The sequence below is a fragment of the Papio anubis genome, chromosome 2 (genome assembly GCF_008728515.1).
Source record: "Papio anubis isolate 15944 chromosome 2, Panubis1.0, whole genome shotgun sequence".
Classification (NCBI taxonomy): Eukaryota; Metazoa; Chordata; class Mammalia; order Primates; family Cercopithecidae; genus Papio; species Papio anubis.
The window spans coordinates 181,299,883-181,323,702 of record NC_044977.1 but is presented as its reverse complement, the minus strand read 5'-3'; positions in this window follow the sequence as shown (position 1 = coordinate 181,323,702).

The window sequence follows — 23,820 nt, the reverse complement described above, 5'->3', positions numbered from 1 at the left end:
TAGCAAACCATATTCAATAATACATAAAAATGTGTAATCCCACTGTGATCAAATGGAATTTACTCAGGGATGAAAGAATGGTTCAACTTACACAAACCAATAAATCTGATACAGCACATCCACAGAATGAATGACAAAAACCATATTATCATTTCAATAGGCACAGAGAAAGCATCTGATATAACATCATGATAAAAAGCTCTCAGCAAATTCGACATAGAAGTAACAAACCTCAAAATAATACAGACCATATATGACAAACCCACAGCTAATATCATACTAAATGGAGAAAAGTTGAAAGCCTTTCCTCCAAAAATTGGAACAAGAACACGATGCCCACTTTCATCATTCTTATAGTACTGAAAGTCTTAACCATGAAAATCAGGCAGGAGAATGAAATAAAAGTCATTCATATAAGAAAAGATGTCAAATGGTCCCTCTCTGCGGACAATAGGATCTTTTATACAGAAAAACCTATAGACACCACCACAAATCTCCTACAACCAATAAATAAACTTAGTAAAGCTACAGAATACGAAATTAACGTTAAAAATAAGTAGTATTTTTGTACATGAATAATTAACTAGCCGAAAAATAAATCAAGAAAGCAATTCCATTTGCCGTAACTCCAAAAAATACAAAAAATAAATCTAACCAAAAAATGTGAAAAATTCTACAATGAAAATCACAAAACACTGATGAAACAAGTTTAGGAGAACATACGAAACATGGAAAAAACATATGACATCTTATGCTCATGGATCAAATATTTAATATTGTTAAAATGACCATACTACGCAATGTAAACATTTAGTGCAATCCTGGTCAATATACCAATGACCTTCTTCACAAATATAGGGGAAAATATCCTAAAATTTGTTTTCAACCATGAAAGACCCCAATAGGCAAACCAATCCTAAGCAAAAAGAACAAAGTTAGAGGCGTCACACTACCTCACTTCAAAATACACTACAAAGCTATAGTAGCCAAAAAAGAATAGTATTGGTGTAACAACAGATACATTGATTAGTGGAATAGAAATGGGAACCCAGAAATAAAACCACAGATTTTCAGTGAACTGATCTTGACAAAAACATACAGTGGTGAAAGAATATCCTCTTCAATAAGTGATGTGTAAACCAGGTATCTATATGCAAAAGAATGAAACTAGACACTCTATCTCTCACCATATATAAAGGTAAACTAAAACTGGATTAAAGACTTAAGCATAACACCCACAACAATAAGAAAGTCAAAAATAAACATGGGGAAATGCTTTAGGACATTGATCCAGAGAAGACTCTTATGGTTAAAGTTTCAAAAGCACAGATAACAAAACAACAATGACAACAACAACAAAAAAATAGGCAATCAAAAAAGAATCTTGAGGGGTCAAGGTGGCCAAACAGAAACAGCTCCAGTCTAGTTCCCAGCGAGACCAACACAGAAGGCAGGTTATTTCTGCATTGCCAATTGAGGGACCCAGTTCAATTCACTGGGACTGATTAGACAGTGCATGCAGCACACAAAGAGTGAGCAGAAGCAGAGTGGGGTGTCGCTTCACCCAGGAAGTACACAGAGCTGTGAACCTCCTTCCCCCAGACAAGGGAAGCCATGAGGTACTGTGCTACCCTCCCCTCCTCCCCAGGTACTATGCTTTTCCCAGAGATTTTTGCAATCCGTGGATCAGAATATTAACTTGTGGGTCTACGCCACCAGGGCCCTGGGTTTCAAGTACAAAACTGGGTGACTGTTTAGGCAAGCACTGAGCTACAGGAGCTTTATCATACTACAGCAGCACCTTGAACTCCAGTAAGGCAGTAAACTGTCCACTCCTCTGGAAAGGGGGCTGAAGTCAGGGAGCCAACTGCTCTCACTCAGCAGGTCCCACTCCCGTGGAGCCCAGCAAGCTAAGAAATACTGACTTGAAATTATCGCTGTCAGCACAGCAGTCTGGAGTCAACCTGGGAGGATGGATTTTGGTGGGGGTAGGGGCAACCACCATTACTGAGGCTTTAGTAGGCAGTTTTCCCCTGACGGTGCTAAGAAGACTAGAAGGTTTGGACTTTGCAGTGCAGCAAAGCAGCTGTGGCCAGCCTGCTTCGCTTCTCTAGATTCTTCCTTACTGGGCAGGGCATCTCTGCAGGAAATCCATCAGCTCCAGTCAGGGGCTTACAGACGAAACTCTCAATTCCCTGGGACAGAGCACCCTGTGGGAGGGGTGGCTGCAGTTGCAACTTCAGTAGTTTTAATCTTTCCTGCTTGCCTGCTCTGAAGAGAGAGGCTGATCTTGACAAGAGGGAATTCTCCCAGCACAGCACACCAGCTCTGCTAAGGGACAGACTGCCTCCTCAAGTGCGTCCCTGACCCACATGCCTCCTGATAGGGAGAGACCTCCCAACAGGGGTCAATAGACACCCCATACAGGAGAGCTCCAGCTGGCATCAGGTCAGTGCCCCTTTAGGAAGAAGCTTCCAGAGGAAGGAGCAGGCAAGAATCTTTGCTGTTCTGCAGTCTCCACTGGTGATACCCAGGTGAACAGGGTCTGGAATGAACCTCCATCAAACTGCAGCAGACCGGCAGAAGACAGGCCTGATTGGTAGAAGAAAAACTAACAAAGAGAAAGCTACAATAACAACATCAACAAAAAAGACTCCCCACAAAAACCCCAGCCAAAGGTCATCAGCCTCAAAGATCAAAGGTAGATAAAACCACAAAGATGAAGAAACATCAGTGCAAAAATGTGAAAAGTCAGAATGCCTCTTCTCTTCCAAATGATCACAACACCTCTCCAGCATGGGCACAAACTGAACTGAGAATGAGTTGATGAACTGACAGAAGTAGGCTTCAGAAGGTAGGTAATAACAAACTCTTCTGAGCTAAAGCAGCATGTTCTAACTCATTGCAAAAAAGATAAGAACCTTGATAAAAGGTTACCAGAACTGCTAAACAAGAATAATCAGTTTAGAGAAAAAGATGAATGACCTGATGGAGCTGAAAAACACAGCATGAGAACTTTTTGAAGCATACACAAGTATGGATCAATCAAGCAGAAAAAAGGATATCAGAGTTTGAAGACCCTTACTGAAACAAGGCATGCAGACAAGATTAGAGAAAAATGAATGAAAAGGAATGAATGAAGCCTCCCAGAGACATGGGATTGTGTGAAAAGACCAAACCTCCAATTGACTGGAGTATCTGAAAGAAGTGGGGAGAATGGAACCAAGTTTGAAAACACACTTTAGGATATCATCCAGGAAAACTTTCCCAACCTAGCAAAACAAACCAACATTCAAATTCAGGAAATGCAGAGAACACCACTAAGATACTCCATGAGAAGATCAACACCAAGACACGTAATCATCAGATTCTCCAAGGTCAAAATGAAAGAAAAAATGTTAAGGACAGCTACAGAGAAAGGAGAGGTTGCCTACAAAGGGAAGCCCATCAGACTAACAGTGGATCTCTAAGCATAAACACTACAAGCCATAAAAGAGTGGGGGCCAATATTCAACATTCTTAAAGAATTTTCAACCCAGAATTTTATATCCAGCCAAACTAAGCTTCATAGAGAAAGGAGAAAAAAAAAATCCTTTCCAGACAAGCAAATGCTAAGGGATTTTGTCACCACCAGGCCTGCCTTGCAAGAGTTCCTGAAGGAAATATTAAATATGGAAAGGAAAAAACAGCCACTGGAAAAGCACACCAAAATATAAAGAACATTAACACTATAAAGAGACCACATCAACTAGTGTGCAAAATGACCAGCTAGCATCATGATGATAGGATCAAATTCACATATAACAATATTAACTCTAAATGTAAATGGGCTAAATGTCCCAAGTAAAAAATGCAGACTGGCAAACAGAATAAAGAGGCAAGACCCATCAGTGTGCTATATTCAGGAGACTCATCTCATGGGCAAAGACAAAAACAGGCTCAAAATAAAGGGATGGAGGGATATTTACCAAGCAAATGGAAAGCAAGAAAAAGCAGGGGTTGCAATCCTAATCTCTGATAAAACAGACTTTAAGCCAAAAAAGATAAAAAAGACAAAGAAAGGCATTACATAATGCTAAAGGGATCAATGCAACAAGAACAGATAACTATCCTAAATATATATGCACCCAATACAGGATCACATAGATTCGTAAAACAAGTTCTTGGATACCTGCAAACAGACTTAGACTCCCACAAAATAATAGTGGGAAACTTTAACACCCGACTGTCAATATTAGACAGACCAACAAGACAGAAAATTAACAAGGATGTTCAGCACTTGAGCTCAGCTCTGGATCAAGTGTCGATTGGACATAATAGATATCTACAGAACTCTCCACCCCAAATCAACAGAATATACATTCTTCTCAGTGCCATATAGCACTTATTCTAAAATCGACCACACAATTGGAAGTAAAACACTCCTCAGCAAATGCAAAAGAACTGAAGTCATAACATACAGTCTCTCAGACCACAGTACAATCAAATTAGATATCAGGATTCAGAAGCTCACTCAAAATCACAAAACTACATGGAAATTGAACAACCTGCTCCTTAATGACTCCTGGGTAAATAACAAAATAAAGGCAGAAATAAAGAAGTTCTTTGAAACCAATTAGTACAAAGACAAAATGTATCAGCATCTCTGGGACACAGCTAAAGCAGTGTTAAGAGGGAAATTTGTAATACTAAATGCCCGCATCACAAAGCTGGCAAGATGTCAAATCAACATCCTAACCTCACAATTAAAAGAACTAGGGAAGCAAGAGCAAGCAAATTCAAAAACTAGCAGAAGACAAGAAATAACTATCAAAGCAGAACTGAAGGAGATAGAGACACAAAAACTCTTCGGAAAAATCAATGAATTCTGGAGATGGTTTTTTTGAAAAATTAACAATATAAATAGACCACTAGCTAAACTAATAATGAAAAAAAGAAAGAAGATCAAATAAACACAATAAAAATGATAAAGAGAATGTCACCATGCACCCCACAGAAATACAAAGTACCATCAGAGAATACTATAAACACCTGTGCAAATAAACTAGAAAATTTAGAAGAAACGGATAAATTCCTGGAAACTTACACCCTCCCAAGACTATACCAGGAAGAATTCAAATTCCTGAATAGACCAATAGAAAGTTCTGTAATTGAGGCAATAATTAATAGCTTATCAACAACAACAACAAGAAAAAAAGAACCCACACCAGATAGATTCACAGCTGAATTCTACCAGAGATAAAAAGAGGAGCTGGTATCATTCCTTATGAAACTATTCCAAACAATTGATAAGGAGGGACTCCTCCTTAACTCATTTTATGAGGCCAGCATCATCCAAAACCTGGCAGAGACACAACAAAGAAAGAAAACATCAGGCCAAGATTCCTTATGAACATCGATGGGAAAATCCTCAATAAAATACTGGTAAGCCAAATCCAGTAGCATATCAAAAAGCTTTTCCACCACAATCAAGTGGGCTTCATCCCTGGGATGCAAGGCTGATTCAACATACACAAATCAATAAATGTAATCCATCACATAAACAGAAACAGTGACAAAAACCACATGATTATCTCAGTAGAGGCAGAAAAGGCCTTCGATAAAATTCAACATCCCTTCATGTTAAAAACTCTCAATAAACTAGGTATTGATGGAATATATCTCAAAATAATAAGAGGTATTTATGACCAACCCATAGGCAATATACTGGATGGGCAAAACCTGGAAGCATTCCCTTTGACAACTGGCAAAAATCGAGGATGCCCTGTCTGATCACTCCTATTCAACATGGTATTGGAAGTTCTGGCCAGGGCAATCAGGCAAGAGAAACAAATAAAGTGTATTCAAATAGGAGGAGAGGAAGCAAAATTGTCTCTGTTTGCAGGTGACATGATTGTATATTTAGAAAACTCCATCATCTCAGCCCAAAATCTCCTTAAGCTGATAAGCAACTTCAGCAAAGTCTCAAGCTACAAAATCAATGTGCAAAAATCACAAGCATTCCTATATGCCAATAGTAGATAAGCAGAGAGCCAAATCATGAATGAACACCTATTCACAACTGCTACAAAGAAGGAAAACTGCAAACCACTGTTCAAGGAAGTAAGAGAGAACACAAACAAATGGAAAAACATTCCATGCTCATGGATAAGAAAAATCAATATCATGAAAATGGCCATGCTGCCCAAAGTAATTTATAGATTAAATGCTATTCTCATTAAACTACAATTGACATTCTTCAGAGAATTAGAAAAAAATACTTTAAATTTCATATGGAACCAAAAAAGAGCCCATATAGCCAAGACAATCCTAGGCAAAAAGAACAAAGCTGGAGACAGCATGCTACCTGACTTCAAACTATGCTACAAGGCTACAGTAACCAAAACAGCAAGGTACTGGAACCAAAACAGACATATAGATCAAAGAAACAGAACAGAGACCTCAGAAATAATACCACACATCTATAGCCATCTGATCTTCAACAAACCTGACAAAAACAAGCAATGGGGAAAGGGTTTCCTATTTATTAAATGATGCTGGAAAACTGGCTAGCCATATGCAGAAAACAGAAACTGGGCCCCTTCCTTATGACAAAAATTAACTCAAGATTGATTAAAGACTTAAGTGTAAAACCTAAAACCATAAAAAACTCTAGAAGAAAACCTAGGCAGTACCATTCAGCACATAGATACGGGCAAAACTTCATGACAAAAACACGAAAAGCAATCGCAACAAAAGCCAAAATTGACAAATGGGATCTAATTAATGTAAAGAGCTTCTGCACAGCAAAAGAAATTATCATCAGAGTGAACAGGCAATCTACAGAATGGGAGAAAAATTTTGCAATCTACCCTTCTGATAAAGTTTTCATACCCAGAATCTACAAGGAACTTAAACAAATTTACAAGAAAGAAAGCAAACAACCCCATCAAAAAGCGAACAAAGGATTTGAACAGACACTTCTCAAAAGAAGACATTAAGACATTATTTTGGCCAGTAAACATATGAAAAAAAGCTCATCATCACTGATCATTAGAGAAATGCAAACCAAAACCACAGTAAGATACCATCTCACACCAGTTAGAACAGCGACTGTTAAAAAGTCAAGAAACAATAGATGCTGTTGAGGTTATGGAGAAACAGGAATGCTTTTACACTGTTGGTGGGAGTGTAAATTAGTTCAACTATTGTGGAAGAAAGTGTGGTGATTCCTCAAGGATCTAGAACCAAAAATATAATTTGACCCAGCAATTCCATTACTGAGTATATCCCCAAAATAATATAAATCAATTTTACTATAAAGACACATGCACACGTATGTTTATTGCCACACTGTTTACAATAGCAAAGACATGGAACCAACCCAAACACCCATCAATGATAGACTGGACAAAGAAAATGTGGTACACATACACCATGGAATACTATGCTGCCATAAAAAACAATGAAATCATGTTCTTTGTAGGGACATGGATGAAGCTGGAAGCTATCATTCTCAGCAAAGTAACACAGGAACAGAAAACAAAACACTGAACGTTCCTACTCATAAATGGGAGTTGAACAATGAGAACACATGGATACAGGAAGGGGAACAACATACACTGGGACCTGTCAGGGGGTAGGGGGCAAGTGGAGGGAGAGCATTAGGACTAACCTAAAACCTAGATGATGGGTTGATAGGTGCAGGAAACCACCATGGCGCATGTATTCCTATATACTAAACCTGCACCTTCTGCACATATATCCCAGAACTTAAAGTAAAATAAAAATTTTAAAAAAAGAATCTTAAGGGTGTTACCTTACAGTACCCTTATAGACAGTAAGAAAGACAGATAGAAAGAAAACATACATATGTATTTCTTATATAAATTTACATTATATATATATACATGCACACACAGCAGGAATAGAGTTAAGAAATTAATATTTGATCACCATCAGAAAAAAATATATATATACAGCATATATATATATATTTTTATAAATATATAAAGATATATTCACATACATTTTATTTGTACATGACATGGAGCTGGTTATTTACATCAGAGGTGTTTTTTACCCCCACAATATATTTTTTTGTTAATGGTAGGTAGTACTTCTGTGAGTAATCATCATGTCCTGGCATAAACTATATCTGGACATAGATATTTATATCTGGACATGATTAATTCTAAGGTTATATTTTGCATTTAATTTCACCTTTGCCAAAGATACCAAGTCATGGGAAATAATGAAGGCATAAAATAGATTTAACGAATGGAAACCTTTCTTGCTGTAATTGTTAGAAAACCATTTCTCAGTAATAGCCAACAAGACTTATAACTATACCTGAAAGTGCTAGAATAAGAAAAAGATCCATTATAAGAAAGTTTTACATGAACCAGGTTAATTTATTAACAAAATATTAGAGTATCAGAGCTACTTTATTTTTCTCTTTATACCATTTTTTGAGGATCTTATCTTTGCAAATTAAAAGTCCAAGTACTCCAAACAAAATATAGTGTTGGCAATTAGAAAGTGTAAGTATTCAGTAAAACACAAGACATACTTTGAACACATAAGAAATGTTGCTATCATATTAGTAGCTAATCAACTGCCTATTCTTTTTCAAGTGGAATATTTTACTTTGAGATAAATGTATTGAAGAGTGAAATTATTCATACTAAGAACAATTTGCTTTCCTTGTATGTCTGAAGATTGTTAGAGTTCTCCTTTGTGCATATTTTCTTTTTCTAATTATAGTGAAGCAAATGCAAAGTAATTTTTATTATGATACTGTTCCCACTTTTGGAGTAGAAAACTTCATTATAAAGCAAGTTTATTGTGATTTTTGTTGTTAAAATCATCATAGCAGTTATCATTTTAGGGTCAAATGAATTTTTGCTTATTCACAAATACTTGTGCAAAGGCTTGCACTGGATACAGGGAAATAACTATAAATAAGACAAAGCCCTTACACTCAATAAACTAATAGATAGGTAAATAAACCAGCACTTAATATATGGCATGATTGAAGTGATGAAAGGGTTAGGTACAGTGCATTATGGTAGCACATTGAGACGTGCCTAATCAATTCTAGGGACAAAGGAAAATCTAGAGAAGACTATGTGTATATTTAAGCTCTTAAAGAAGAATAGTATATGGATTAAAGTGAGAAAGATCAGAAAAATCTTATAAACAATGAAATTTCTTTGTGAAAATATTAGTGTAGTAAGAAGGTGCACAATATGAAGAATAGTAATAATTGAATAATACTAGAGCATAGAGTGCTGTGAGGGAAGCAAGAAGAAATTAGACTTATATATTAAGATGGAGCTAGCTTCCAAAGTGAGATGGAACCTGCATTTTTATTTTTTCAGTCAAAAGCATTTATACTGAGGTAATATATGCATAATGGTAAGGACTCCATGACACTAAAAAATCTTCTCTGATTTTACACTTATTGAATTGTATTATCTTCCCCTTCACTCACTCTCCATAGCCACAGTATTCTCCCTGTTATTCAAAAAACTCTACGCACAAGTTCATGCCTTTTATTTTAAGGAGACATCTGCACTCTCATGCTTATTGCAACATTATTCACAAGAGCCAAGATATAAAACAGTCCAAGTGTCCATCAATAAATGACTGGATAAAGAAAACATGATACACACACACACACACACACAGACACACACAAACACACACACATATGCACACACACACACACACAGAGGGGGAGAGAGAGAGAGAGAGAGAATATTATTCAGTCATTTAAATGAAGGAAAAACTGCCATATACAACAACACGCACCAAGCTGGAGGACACTACACCAGGTAAAGTAAGCCATTCTGAGGACAATCACTGCATGATTCTGTTTATATGAGGTATCTTAAACAGTCAAACTCATAGAAGCAGATAATGCAATAGCTGTTACCAGGGTCTGAGGTAGGGGAACTGGGAAGTTGTTCAGTGGGCATGAAGTTTCTGTTATGCTAGGTGAATAAATTCTAGAGATCTGCTGTACAACATAGGGCCTACAGGCAATAATACAGTATTGTGCTCTTCAAAAAATTTTTTTAAGAGTTTACATCTCATGTTAAGTGTTCTTACCACAAAATAAACAGAAATGATGACTAAGAGACCCAGGAAACTGGAAAGTACTGGCTATATCTATTACCTTGATTCTGGTTATGGTATTGTGGATAAACACGGGTTCCTATAGGCCCCAAATCGTCATACTGTATATGTTAAATATTTGCAATTCTTTAATATGTACGATTGTTTATATGTCAATTATACTTCAGTAAAGCTGTTTAAATCAGAGAAAGAGTACTGTCGTTGCACTTACCATTCCTTCCACTTAAAACATCCATCCTCCTGATAGAACTGGGGCTTTCTCCCCTCACCTCCATTGGGTCTTTACTAAAATGTAAGCTGTTCAATGAAGAATTATCCTGACCAACTAATGTAAAATCACAGCCATCTATGACACTCTGCTCTGTCCTGTTTCCTTACTTAATCTTTCTCCATACTTAGGATAATACACGTATTCTACTAGTTAACTTTGATTCTTTACTTTTCTCCACGCTAGAATATTAGTGCTAGAAAAACATGGACTCTTACCTAGTTTACTCTCTGCTGCTTCACCAGCATCTAGAACAGGAGATAACCAGCAAAAGATACTTAATGTTTCTTGAATAGATAAATAAAATAATAAATATTTGCTATTAGATTTTCTCTTGTCTCAATATTTTACTTTGAATATCCAGACTCACAAATGGCCTTTTTCACACCCCTGTTATTCACAGGACATTTTCTTTCCATAGAAAAAAACATTTGACATGTTAATTTTTGCTTTTGGTTATGATAACTGTGTGTATTAAACGACAATGTGTTATGTAGCTCTATTATTAGAAAGTTATATTATTCATTTGCTTTATAAATTTCATTACTATCCCTAACAAAAGGAAAAAAATGTGTATGAAACTAAATTAAAAGTTGAACTGGCATAGCAGTTCTGAAATCTTGTCAGAAATTTCAGTTATAACTTTCTATTTTACATTTTTATCCCTGGAAATCACTATGGGTACATAGAACAGCAGATGTAAAACATTTTCACAAATAAGTTATTGAGTTTTTATTGAATAGTATGCTTAATAAGTCAATCAAAACAAACCAAATGCAAATATAACATTAAACACCATTGACATATCCTACAAAGGAGTAAGTTCTTTGTATTCTGAGCACATCTGAATGGATTTATATCCAAGATAACACTTAACAAGTAGTTTTACAGTGATCTATTCCTCCATCTACCTTCACTACTAAATATTAGACAAATCTAGGAGAAAATGTCCTTTGCTTTATGAAGGGAGATATCAAAGATATATTTGAATAGTTCTGACCTATAGAAACTCTTATTTGTATTCCAATATATATGTGAAGTTAGTAGAGCTTTCTGGCTTACTGACATAAACATTTCAATAAAGTTGTTCTGAAAAAAGCAAGCATATCTTTTGACCTGGATTTTGTGCATGTGTGGAGTTGGGGGAAGAAGGACACAAATGTCCAATTACAATGAGTTTTCCATAGGCCCTGAAAATGAGGTACGAAGAACCAAGTTCAGTAGAGTTGAAATTTCAAAGGAAAGTTCTGGATTGTGCATAGTAGATGTTATATGAAAGCTTCATGGACTAGGGACTTTTAATAAGTTTCATGTGTGTTTCCTGGACACACAAAAAAAGTCTCTTTGTGAAATTGAAAATATAATTTATTAACTGTTAAAACATCATGAGGCCCCAAACACCTCATTATGGTTTTCATATAATAGGCAACATATCAGGAAGGAGAAAGCATTTTTATATCCACTTAGTTATAGCATCCATGATAATGTAAATTTGAAAAAAAAATGTATTGCCAAAGAAGACAGTGTATAACTGATTTGAGATTTGGCTTTTTTTTTTTTTGTTTGTTTGTTTGTTTTTTTTTTGAGGCGGAGTCTCGCTGTGTCTCCCAGGCTGGAGTGCTGTGGCGTGATCTCAGCTCACTGCAAGCTCCGCCTCCCGGGTTCACGCCATTCTCCCGCCTCAGCCTCCCAAGTAGCTGGGACTACAGGCGCCCGCCACCACACCCGGCTAGTTTTTTGTATTTTTAGTAGAGACGGGGTTTCACCATGTTAGCCAGGATAGTCTCGATCTCCTGACCTCGTGATCCACCCGTCTCGGCCTCCCAAAGTGCTGGGATTACAGGCTTGAGCCACCGCGCCCGGCCGATTTGGCATTGTTAAATGGAGTTGTCGGAGCCTCTGTACCTGCAGTGATGGTAGTTGTCATGGCAGAAGGTGCTGATGCTGGATGTCATTGATCATGGAGACAATACTAGCAAACTCTGGCTCAGCATAGCAGGGTCAACACAGGGATAAAAGTAGGGAAGCACAGGTCAAACCAATGCACCAAATACGATAACTTACGTGGCTCCCAAAGAATACCCAGAGATAAGCAAGAAAGATGATAAACCCTTTCAAAACAAGAACTAGTATTCCTAGCACTTGAATTATAAGCACAGTCTGAAAGACACTGAAATACACTATGTATAATCTGTAGATAAAGAAAGGTAATCAAAAGCAATAATAGGAGGGCATAAGCATATCCTAAGCAGCACTAAAAAAAGAAGAAAACATTTAGAGATAAAAAGTATAGTCTTTCAACTTACAAACACAGACAAATGAGCTCAAAAGATGGGAGAAGATATTAAGAATTATCAGAGGTAAACAAACCCAAACTTTTATATCAAAGAAAGATCATGAATCAATACAACTATTTAGCAATAATAAAAACCTAACAAAATATTGTTTTTAAAGCATTTAGAGAAAGTAAGTGTAAACCTAGAATTCAATGCATGACTAAACTGTCATTTAAGCATGATGGTGAAATTTTAAAAAATGTTCAAATTTACAAAAACTGAAAGTGCTTACCAATCATAGACTAACTTAAAAAACATTAAAATGTTGTCCTCAGCACAAAAATAAGATTGCCCAAGAAGAGAGTAGGATGTAAATAATAATGATAAGCAAAAATATAGGCACTATATTGCTAAAGCTAAACAAATTGTTATTGTAAATTAATGGTTACTACCTTGGGGAATTTAAATTCAAAACTAAGGCAAAATATTAGTAAAGGGTAGCATAGAATTTGGATGTGGGAAACCGAAATCAAATATGTATATATATAGGCCTGCATCTTTTATTTTATAGCTATGCATAGATCAAATTAAAGATTCAGGTCTACAACCTTTAATTTGATATTCTGAAGTCTGAAAGAAAACCTACAAAAGTGATTTTTCAAAATATTTTCCCTCATATTAAAGTAAAATTAATTTGGCAGCAAAATGTGATCTGAACAAATATTTGTGGATATGCAAAGTCTTTATTTCTCCTACTTAGTATCAACATGATTCAGAATAGGCATATTAATGTGTTCCAGATTCTGCTTCTGGTGTTATTTTATATAATATGTGCTTTTGCAGATTTACCTTTTTCTTAAATGAAATGGGTCTTGCTATGTTGCCCAGGCTGGTTTCAAACTTCAAGGCTCCAGCAATCCTCTTGCCTCAGCCTTCTGAGTAGCTGGGAGGTGCATGCCACTGTGCCCAACCTGCATTATCTTTTTAAAATATGAAAAAATGCTGAATTGGAAAGATATCTGGCACCAAGGGATCTACATAAGCAGTTATGGACCTGTAATGTTAATTTTTATTTTTAGAATTACATTCAATATGATAAATACATACAAATAATTGTACTATTGGAAGCACCACTAAAAATAGAAAATGGGAAGAAATAATGAAAATTAGGTGAATTCAGGAAAGTTAGAAATGGAAAATAAAAGAAGAGGAAAAACAAAGTGATTAATTGAAATTTAGAAGGCCAGACATGGTAGTCCATGCCCGCAATCCCAGTGCTTTGGAAGGCAGAGGCAGGAGGATCGCTTGAGGCCAGGAGTTCAAGGCAGCAATGAGCTGTAACAATACCCCTGCACTCCCACCTGGTCAACAAAGGAAGACCTTGTCTCTAGGAAAAATAAAAAAATAAAAATAAAAGAGAATAAAGAAAGTAAACTTAACCTGATAAATGTCAGGAAATAACTGTTCGTATAAAAACTCACCCAACAGGTTACATAATATTTCTAAGAAGCAGTTACAAAATGTAATAGATAAGTGAACTTTTACTAGACTGGACCTCTGACAGACAACAAATATATAAAAATTGTATTTTCAGTTTTATTTAGTTCAATATAGTATTAAATTTCTTTTCAGAATTCTTCTTTTGTCCATAGTTCATTCACAAATCTGTTGTTTAATTTTCAAATATTTGGAGGATTTCTGTCTATTTTTGCTATTTTTTCTAATTTAATTCTATTGCGGTGTGAGAATACACTTTGAATGAATTTGATTATTTTAATTTTGTTAAGATGTGTTTTATGCCACAGAATGTATTCCATCATGATGAATGTTCCATGTGAGCTTGAGAAGAATGTGCATTTTGCTGTTTTGAGATGGAGGATCCTATAAACGTCAGTTAGGTCAAGGTGATTGATAGTGATGTTCAGGTCATCAAATTAATCAATTTGCAGTTATTTTTTACTGCAAAAACCGCAATTACTTTTTCAACAACCTAATACAGATTTTTTGCTTACTTGATCTATCAATTATTGAAAGAGGGGTGTTGAAGTCTTCTATTATCATAGTGAATTTTTTTATTCCTTCTTTTGGTTCTAATTTTTGCCTCATGCATTTTCATGTTTTGTTAAGGATTTTTATGTCTTCTTAGAGAATTGACCCATTCATCATACTTCTTTTAAAAAATATTTAGTGGTTGCCCTAGAGTTTACAAAATACATCTTTAAAAATGGTCTAAATCCTATTAAGATACCGCTATACTACTCCACCTGTAGTGCAGGTACTTTATGACAAGGTCAATATTTTCAATCCTTTTCTCCTATCACTTGTGATGTTACGGTCTTCATTTCACTAATCCTTATGCTGTAATTACTCAATACATTGTTATTATTGCTTTAAATATACCATTATTTTTATATAAATTAAAATAGAAATCATGCATTATATTTATTTATTTATTTATTTGTCAGCACTTTGCCTTTTTAAACTAAGATCTCAGTGTCTGATCTATATTATTTTATATTTGCCTGAAGAATTTCTTTTGACATTTCTTTTAGGACAGGTCTACTGATAATAAATTTCTTATTTTGGGTTTCTGAGGCAGCCTTTTTCTCTTCAGTTTTGAAGGATAATTTCACTGGATATAAGATTCTAGGTTTAAACATTTTCCATCACTTTCTATTTCCTTGCATGAGGTTTTTGATAAGAAGCCCACTGCAATTTGCATGCTTGTTACTCTTAAGGTAAGAATTTTTTTTTCTTTAGCTTTCTTCATTTTTTTCTCTTCAGTTTTCCAGAGTTTGAATATGATATACCTAGGTAGGTTTTCAGTTGATGGTGGTGCTGGGGTTTTTTGTTTGTTTGTTTTGATTTATTTCAGTTTGGTGTTCTCAGTGTTCCTAGATATTTAGTTTGCTTTTCATGGTTTATTTTGGAAAGTTCTTAGATACAAATTCTTTAGATATTTCTTCTGTTTCATTTTCTCTTTCTTCTTCTTTGGTATTCAAATTATATGTATTTTATACATTTTGAAACTGTCTCCCAGTTATTGCATGTTCTGTACTGTTTTTTCTCTAGTGCTTTTTTTTTTCTTTTTGTATTTTAGTGTAAGAAGTTTCTATTGACCTATCTTCAAGTTTGCTATTTCTTTTTTGAGTCTTCTAATGAGCACACCAAAGGCATTCTTTATTTCTGTTACTGTCAGGACTTTCTTCCTAGCATTTCTTTTTGATTCTTTCTTAGAGTGTACGTCCCGCTGGTTGCTTTATTTATTTGCTCTTACATGTTTTCCAATTTTTTCTATTAGATTCCTTAGCATAATCATAGCCATTTTAAATTATCTGCCTGAAGATTTTTACATATATATCGTACCTAAGTCTAGTTCTGATATTTTCTGTCTTTTTAGATATTTTTCCTTACCTTTTTGTACATATTGTCATTTTTGGCAGATAGTCAGACATCCTGTATTGACTAATGTGAACTAAAGTAAATAAGACTTTACTGTGATGATTTATTTTAATCATGCTAGGAGTTGGGCTATGTTTAATGCTTGTTGTAGCTATAGTTGTTAGGGGTTTAAAATTCATCTAGTATTCTTATTTTTACATCCTCTTTTGTCTTGGTGAAATTCTCAAGTTACTGCCCCTTGGAGGGAGTCTGACTGGCAGATCTTTTGGCTGCATTCCACCCTCATTATAGTAGGGACTTGTGGGAATTTGGTGGTAGGATGTGGCTGAGGGGGATTGTTCTATAATTTTCTGATTAATCTCAGCTTTTTTGTCTTCTGTTGTGTTCCACGGCTGTGGCCTTCACAAATATTTTTGTTTATCCTCACATGGTATAGCTTATTTTTCCCTTTCCTTCTACTTCTCTACCTGGCGAATATCTTCCCAATCTATTTCCTTGAAGTCCCATCTCCTGTCGTTATAATTTTTACCTGGGTGGGAACAAAGGATAGAAGGGATTGGACAGATGGAGGCATTTTAGAAGATTATTTCCTAAGGGGATCTTTCTCAAGTTTTCACTAGGAGACCATAGTGGGGTTCTGGATGGAAAGCCTAAGATAGTATAAAGATAATCCCACAAGACTGAAGTTCTTAAGAGTTCTTCACTCCCCTGCTAGTCTACAGTTGCCACCAAATATTCATCAAAATAATAATTTAAGTATTCCCACCAGTTTATGACTCTAGCAGCTTCTCCTCTTCATAAGTAATTTTGCTTCCTGTGTGTCTTTAAACACGCCCGTGTCTCCAGATTTAGGATACTTACTGCATCTTTACTTCTCTGCTGGGTCCAGGAAAATTTGTTGATTTTTAGTTTTTCCAGGCTTTTCTTATTGACAGGATTAAAAAATAACTTTCAAGCTCTTTACATGTTCAAAATAAACCAGATGTTCAAAGTCCATAAAAATATTCTTAAAACTACTAGGAAGTTCTGGAAAGTGTAAAAAGAAAGTAAATATTGTAGAAAAGTGACACTTAAATAAAGGGAGTGGCACAAAGTGATTTTCCAGTTTCTATAGGTTTTACTTGAAGAATAGGAGGCACTTAGTAGTTCAAAAAGTTGCTGAAGCATTAATGAACATCATGCTGTCTCTCTCACCTGAAAAATAAGAAGAAATATCAAAAAGCAATCACAAATGTTGGAGAATGATATGTTATTTCAGGAGGAAGAACCAAAGAAGAGGATCCCTAAATTATGTGTACAAAATATGTCCAAATACCTGAATGTCGACTGAATGATGCATGTGCAAGGCAGACTCAAAGCGTCCTTTAAAGACTAAATGATCAGAACTGAGAAGTTAATTGTGACTCGGGAGACACAGCTTGAAGCTGGGATGAAAACAAATCAATTACCCACAAAAACAACAATCTAAAAGAAATCGACATTGTTTAATAGAATATAACAGAATTTGGATTCTCCACAGCAGAACATTCATAATATCCTAGAACAACACAAAAAATTACTCAACATACAAAGAATAAGGGAAATGTATGTGACCCATTCTCAATAGAAAAGACAGAGGAGTGCAAGCACAAAATAATCTAAATGCTGGAATTGGTAGTCAATGAATCAAAAGCAGTGCTCAGTGAAATAAAGATAAATGTACTCAAAATGAATAAAAACATAAGAAATCTCAGCAAAGAAACATAAAACATGAAAATGTGTGAACTGTAAGTTTTAAAATGAAAAAATAAAATATATTTAATAAAATCTTCACTGGAGTTAACAGTAGAATGTAGACAAGAAAAGATAACCCATGAAAATTGCCCAATCTGCAAAAAAGATAAAGTAGAAAATATTGAAAATGAATAAATGGAGCTGCAGACTACTGAAGGCAACATTAATGGTTTAACATATGTGTAATTTATGTACCAGAAACGGAAAGGAGAAAGAGAGCAGAACAAACATATTTGAAAAAATATTGGTCAAAAATTCTCCAATTTTTTTGAGACATCAATTTTCAAACTCACAAATTTCAGTAAAATCCAAAGAGAATAAAATATAGTTTTAAAAAACCTACATTTATGGTAAACTTTTAAAGGCCAATAAATAAAAAAATGTTAAATGCAAGTAGAAAAAAGGACACATTATATATAAGAACACGACATTCCTAATGACGCCCTATGTCTCATGGCAAATTACGGCAGCAAGAAGACAGTGGAACACAAACTTTAAAGTGTTGAAAGGAATAAGAAAAAACTGGTAAGTCAGAAATTTATGTACAGTAAAAATATATTTCAGAAAGAAAGGCCAGTTAAAGACATTTTCAGATAAAAATAAATTTAAAAATTTTAGCCAGAGGATTTATATTTTGAGAAGAAATAAATGCTAAAAATAATTCTTTGGGCAGAAGAGAAATTATACCAAACAGAAATATGGATTTTTAGGAACAAATGATGACAAATTAATAACATCAGAACCTATGTGTGTCCTCGCATGTGAGATGGGTGTTTTGAAGACAGCATACCATTAGATCTTGCCACTCTTTGCCTTTTAAATGGGACATTTAGCCCAGTTACATTCCATGTAGTATTGGTATGTGTGGATTTGATCCTGTGTGTTGTTAGCTGGTTATTATGCTGCCCTTTTTTGTGTGGTTGCTTTATAGCACTGATTTATGTACTTACGTGTGTTTTTGAATTTGCTGGTAATGGTTTTTCCTTTGCATATTTAGTACTCCTTTCAAGATCTCTTTTAAGGTAGGTCCCGTGGTAACAAACTCCCTCAGCATTCGCTTATCTGAAAAGGATCTTATTTCTCATTCATTTAGAAAGCTTAGTTTGACTGGATAAGAAATTCTTGATTGAAAATTTTTTTCTTTATGAATGTTGAATGTAGGCCCCCAGTCTCTTCCAGCTTGTGGAGTTTCTGCCGAGATACCCACTGTTGGCCTCACGGGGTTCTTTTTGTGGGTAACCTGTCCTTTTTCTCTAGCTACTATTAACATTCTTTATTTTGACCTTAGAAAATCTGACAATTATGTGTCTTGAGGATGAACTTCTTGTGTAGAATCTTCTAGGGATTCTTTGTATTTTCTGAATTTGACTGTTGGCCTCTCTAGCAAGGTTGAGGAAGTTTTCATGGATGATATCCTAAAACATGTTTTCAAATTTGTTTGCTTTTTCCTCATCTCTTATAGGGATGCCAATGATTCATAGATTTGACCTCTTTATATAACCTCATATTTGTCAGAGGTTTTATTCATTCCTTTTTATTCTTTTTTTTTATTTTTGTCTGAATGTCTTATTTCAGAGAGCCAGTTTTCTAGTTCTGAGATTCTTTTCTCAGCTTGGCCTATTCCACTGTTAATACTTGTGATTGCATTGTGAAAAATTTTAATGTGTTTTTCAGCTCTGTCAGATACGTTATGCTCTTTTTTATACTAGTTATTTCATCCTTCAGCTCTTGTATTGTTTTACTGTGATTCTTACTTTTCTTAGATTGAGTTTTTCCATTCTCCTGAATCTCAAGGATCTTCATTCCTATCCATATTCTGAATCATTTTTCTGCAATTTCAGTCAACTCAGCCTGGTTAAGAACCTTTGTTGTATAACCAGTGCATTTGTTTGGAGAACATAAGACTCTCCAGCCATTTGAGTATCTGGAGTTCTTGTGTTCGTTCTTTCTCATCTCTGTGTGTGAGTGTTCCATTAACTGCAGTATAGATTGAATAGTCGGTAGACTTTTCTTTTGGATGTTTTCACAGAACTGAGGCTTTGTGCAGGGTCTTTATTTGTAGCTGGGTTCTCGTCTTTGGTTTCATAGAAGTGTATATTAGTGAGGTATTTTTGATTTTGAAGCTTTGGGGTATTATCTATCCAGTAAGTGATGCTTAGACATAGCAGTCAGTAGGTAGCCTCTTGCTCAGTTGTGTGGCTCCCCTATATTTCCTCACAGTTTCAGCTCTCATTGCTCTGAAAGTGTGGGCCCCTCTCCCCTCTGAATTCTGGCTGTAGAGCATGGCTTAGTACTCCTAGGAGGCCCACCACAGCTCTGGGATGATCTCAAGGTTTACATTTCCTCCATAATCTGGAGGGAGCAGAGGAAGGGACTTTAGTAGTAGTTACGGCTAAGGGTCTTCTGCCTGTCTCCTGGGGGCTCCACTCCAGAGAGATGAAGGTCAGCAATTGTTCAGTGTAATCAGCCCAAGCTGGGTGGTCTGTGCTGTGGGCATAATCCAGGGATTTCCCTGCCTAGTGATGAGCAGAGGGAGTGGGTGAGACCCATAGGAAATGGACTGGCCTCCTCTTCTTGAGTCAACTGCAGCTTGTTGGAGGTACAGATAAGACACTTAGGGTCTTTGCTCCATTGTTAGTCTGAAGGTAACAGGGGTAGATCCTACAGAGGCTGTGGCAGAGCGACTATCATTTGCCCCTTGGGGCTGGGGTTCCATCTCCAAGAAATGTGAAGTCTTGTGTATCAGGATGCAAAGTTGGTTTAACATATGCAAATCAATAAATGTAATTCATCACATAAACAACTAAAGATAAAAACCACATGATTATCTCAATAGATGCAGAAAAGCCTTTCAATAAAATTCAATATCCTTTCATGCTAAAAAATCTTAATAAACAAGGCATTGAAGAAATATACCTCAAAATGATAAGAGTCATCTATGACAAATATACAGCCAACATTGTACTGAATGAGCAAAAGCTGGAAGCATTCCCCTTATAAATTGGCACAAGACAAGGATGCCCATGCCCTCTCTCACCATTCCTATTCCACATAGTATTGGAATAGGTCCTGACCAGAGCAATCAGAGCAAGAGAAAGAAACAAAAGGCATCCAAATAGGAATAGAGTAAGTCACACTATCCTTGTTTGCAGATGACATGATTCATCTTTTTCTTTTCTTTTCCTTCTTTTTTTTTTTTGACAGAGGCTTGCTCTGTCACCCAGGCTGAAGTGCAGTGGCACAATCTCAGCTCACTGCAACCTCCGCCTCCTGGGTTCAAATGATTCTTCTCCCTCAACCCCTGAAGTAGCTGGGATTACAGGTGCACACCACCACACCTAGGTAATTTTTGTATTTTTAGTGCAGACAGGGTTTCACCATGTTTGCCAGGCTGGTCTCAAACTCCTGATCTCAAGTGATCTGCCTGCCTTAGCCTCCCAAGGTGATGGGATTACATGCATGAGCCACTCTGCCTAGCCTTACATGATTCTATATCTAGGAAACCCCATAGTCTTGATCCAAAAGCTCCTTCAGCTAATCAACAACTTCAGCAAAGTTTCAGGATACAAAATCAATGTAAAAAAATCACTGACATTCCTATACAACAATAATAGCCAAGCCGAGAGCCACATCAGGAACACAACCCCATTCACAATAACCACAAAAATAATAAACTATCTAGGAATACAGCTAGGTATCAGGGAAGTGAAAGATCTCTATAATAAGAATTACAAAACATTTCTCAAACAAATTAGAGATGACACAAAAAAATGGAAAACCATTTCATGCTCATAGAAAGAAAGAATGGCCATATTATCCAACTCAATTTACAGATTCAATGCTATTCCTATCAACTACCAATTACATTCTTCACAGAATGAGAAAACTATTTAAAAATTCATGTGGAAGCAAAAAAAGAGCTCAAATAGCCAACAGAATCCTAAAGAAAAAGAACAAACCCAGAGTCTTCCAATTGCCTGACTTCAAACTATACTGCAAGTCCACAATAACCAAAACAGCATGGTACTGGTATGAAAACAGACATATAGACAATAAAACAGAATAGAGCACCCAGAAATAAGGCCACACATCTGAAGCCATCTTATCTTTGACAAAGCTGACAAAAGCAAGCAATGAGGAGATGATTCCCTATTCAATAAATGGTGCTGGGATAACTGGCTAGTCATATGTAGAAGATTGAAACTGGATGCCTTCATTACACCATATATAAAAATAAACTCAAGTTGGATTAAAGACTTAAATGTAAAAGACAAAATTATAAAAACCCTGGAAGACAACCTAGGCAATACCATTCTGGACATAGGCACAGGCAAAGATTTCATGATGAAGATGCCGAAATAAATCACACACAAAAAAGCAAAAATTGACAAATAGAGTATAATTAAACTGAAGAGTTTCTGCACAGCAAAATAAACTATCAACAAAGTAAACAGACAACCTACAGAATGGGAGAAAATATTTGCAAACCACACATCTGACAAAGGCCTAATATCCGGCATCTATTAGGAATTTAAAATTTCAAGAAAAAACAACAACCCCATTAAAAACTGGACAAAGGACATGAACAGACACTTCTCAATAGAAGATATACATGTGGCCAACCAGTATATTAAAAAGAGCTCAATTTCACTGGTTATTAGAGAAATGCAAATCAAAATCACAATGAGACACCATCTCACACTTGTCAGAATATCTACTATCAAAAAGTCAAAAAATAACAGATGCTATCCGGGTTGCAGAGCAAAGAAAATGCTTATACACTGCTGGTGAGAATGTAAATTAGTTCAAACATTGTAGAGTGTGGTGATTCCTTAAAGAGCTAAAAGCAGAACTATTGTTTGACCCAGCCATCCCATTACTGGGTATATACCCAAAGGAATATAAATTGTTCCGCCTTAAAGACACATGCACATCAATGTTCACTGCAGCACTATTAACAAGAGGAAGACACAGAATCAACCTAAATGCCCCTCAATGACGGATTGAATAAAGAAAATGTGGTACATATACATCATGGAATATGATGCTGTCATGAAAAAGAATCAAATCATGTCTTTTGCAGGAACATGAATGGAACTGGAGGTTGTTATCCTTAGCAAACTAATGCAGGAACAGAAAACCAAATACCAGATGTTCTCGCTTATAAGTAGAAGCTAAATGGGAAAACGTCATGGACACAAAGAAGGGAACAACAGACACCAGAGCCTACTTAAGAGTAGAGGGTGGAAGGAGAGAGAGGATCAGAAAAAATAACTATTGGATATTAGACTTAGCACAGTGCTTGTGTGACAAAATAATCTGTACAACAAACCCCTATGATGTGAGTTTACCTATGTAACAAATCTACATGTGTATCCCCATACCTAAAATAAAAGTTAAAAAAGATAAAAAAAAAAAAAAGAAAAAGAAAAAGAAACTGATTTGGACTTCTGACTTCCAGAGAAGTTAGAGAATAAAATGTGTGATATTTTAAGCCATCAAATTTGTGGGAATTTGTTACCATGGCCATAGAGGACAAATAAAACGATGTAAACATTATTTGGTGCTATATCACTTTATTGTACAATTAAAGTGAGATTTGTTCTGGCTTTAATGATCGATAACCTGTCATTCAGTTTTAGTTTAAATATCTGGCTTAGGCTGTTATCATCTGTCCATCAGCCCCGTAAAATATCTCTCCATATAATTTTTCCATGTTGCTAAACATGCCAAATAATCTTTTGTTTTCCTTTTTTTTTGCCCTAAAAATAAAAAATAAAAAAATTATCTACAGAAAAAAGAACAGGGCGGGTATGGTGGCTCACGCCTGTAATCCCAGCACTTTGGGAGGCCGAGGTGGGTGGATCACGAGGTCAGGAGATTGAGACCATTGTGGCTAACATGGTGAAACCCCATCTCTACTAAAAACACAAAAAATCAGCTGGTCATGGTGGCAGGTGCCTGTAGTTCCAGCTACTC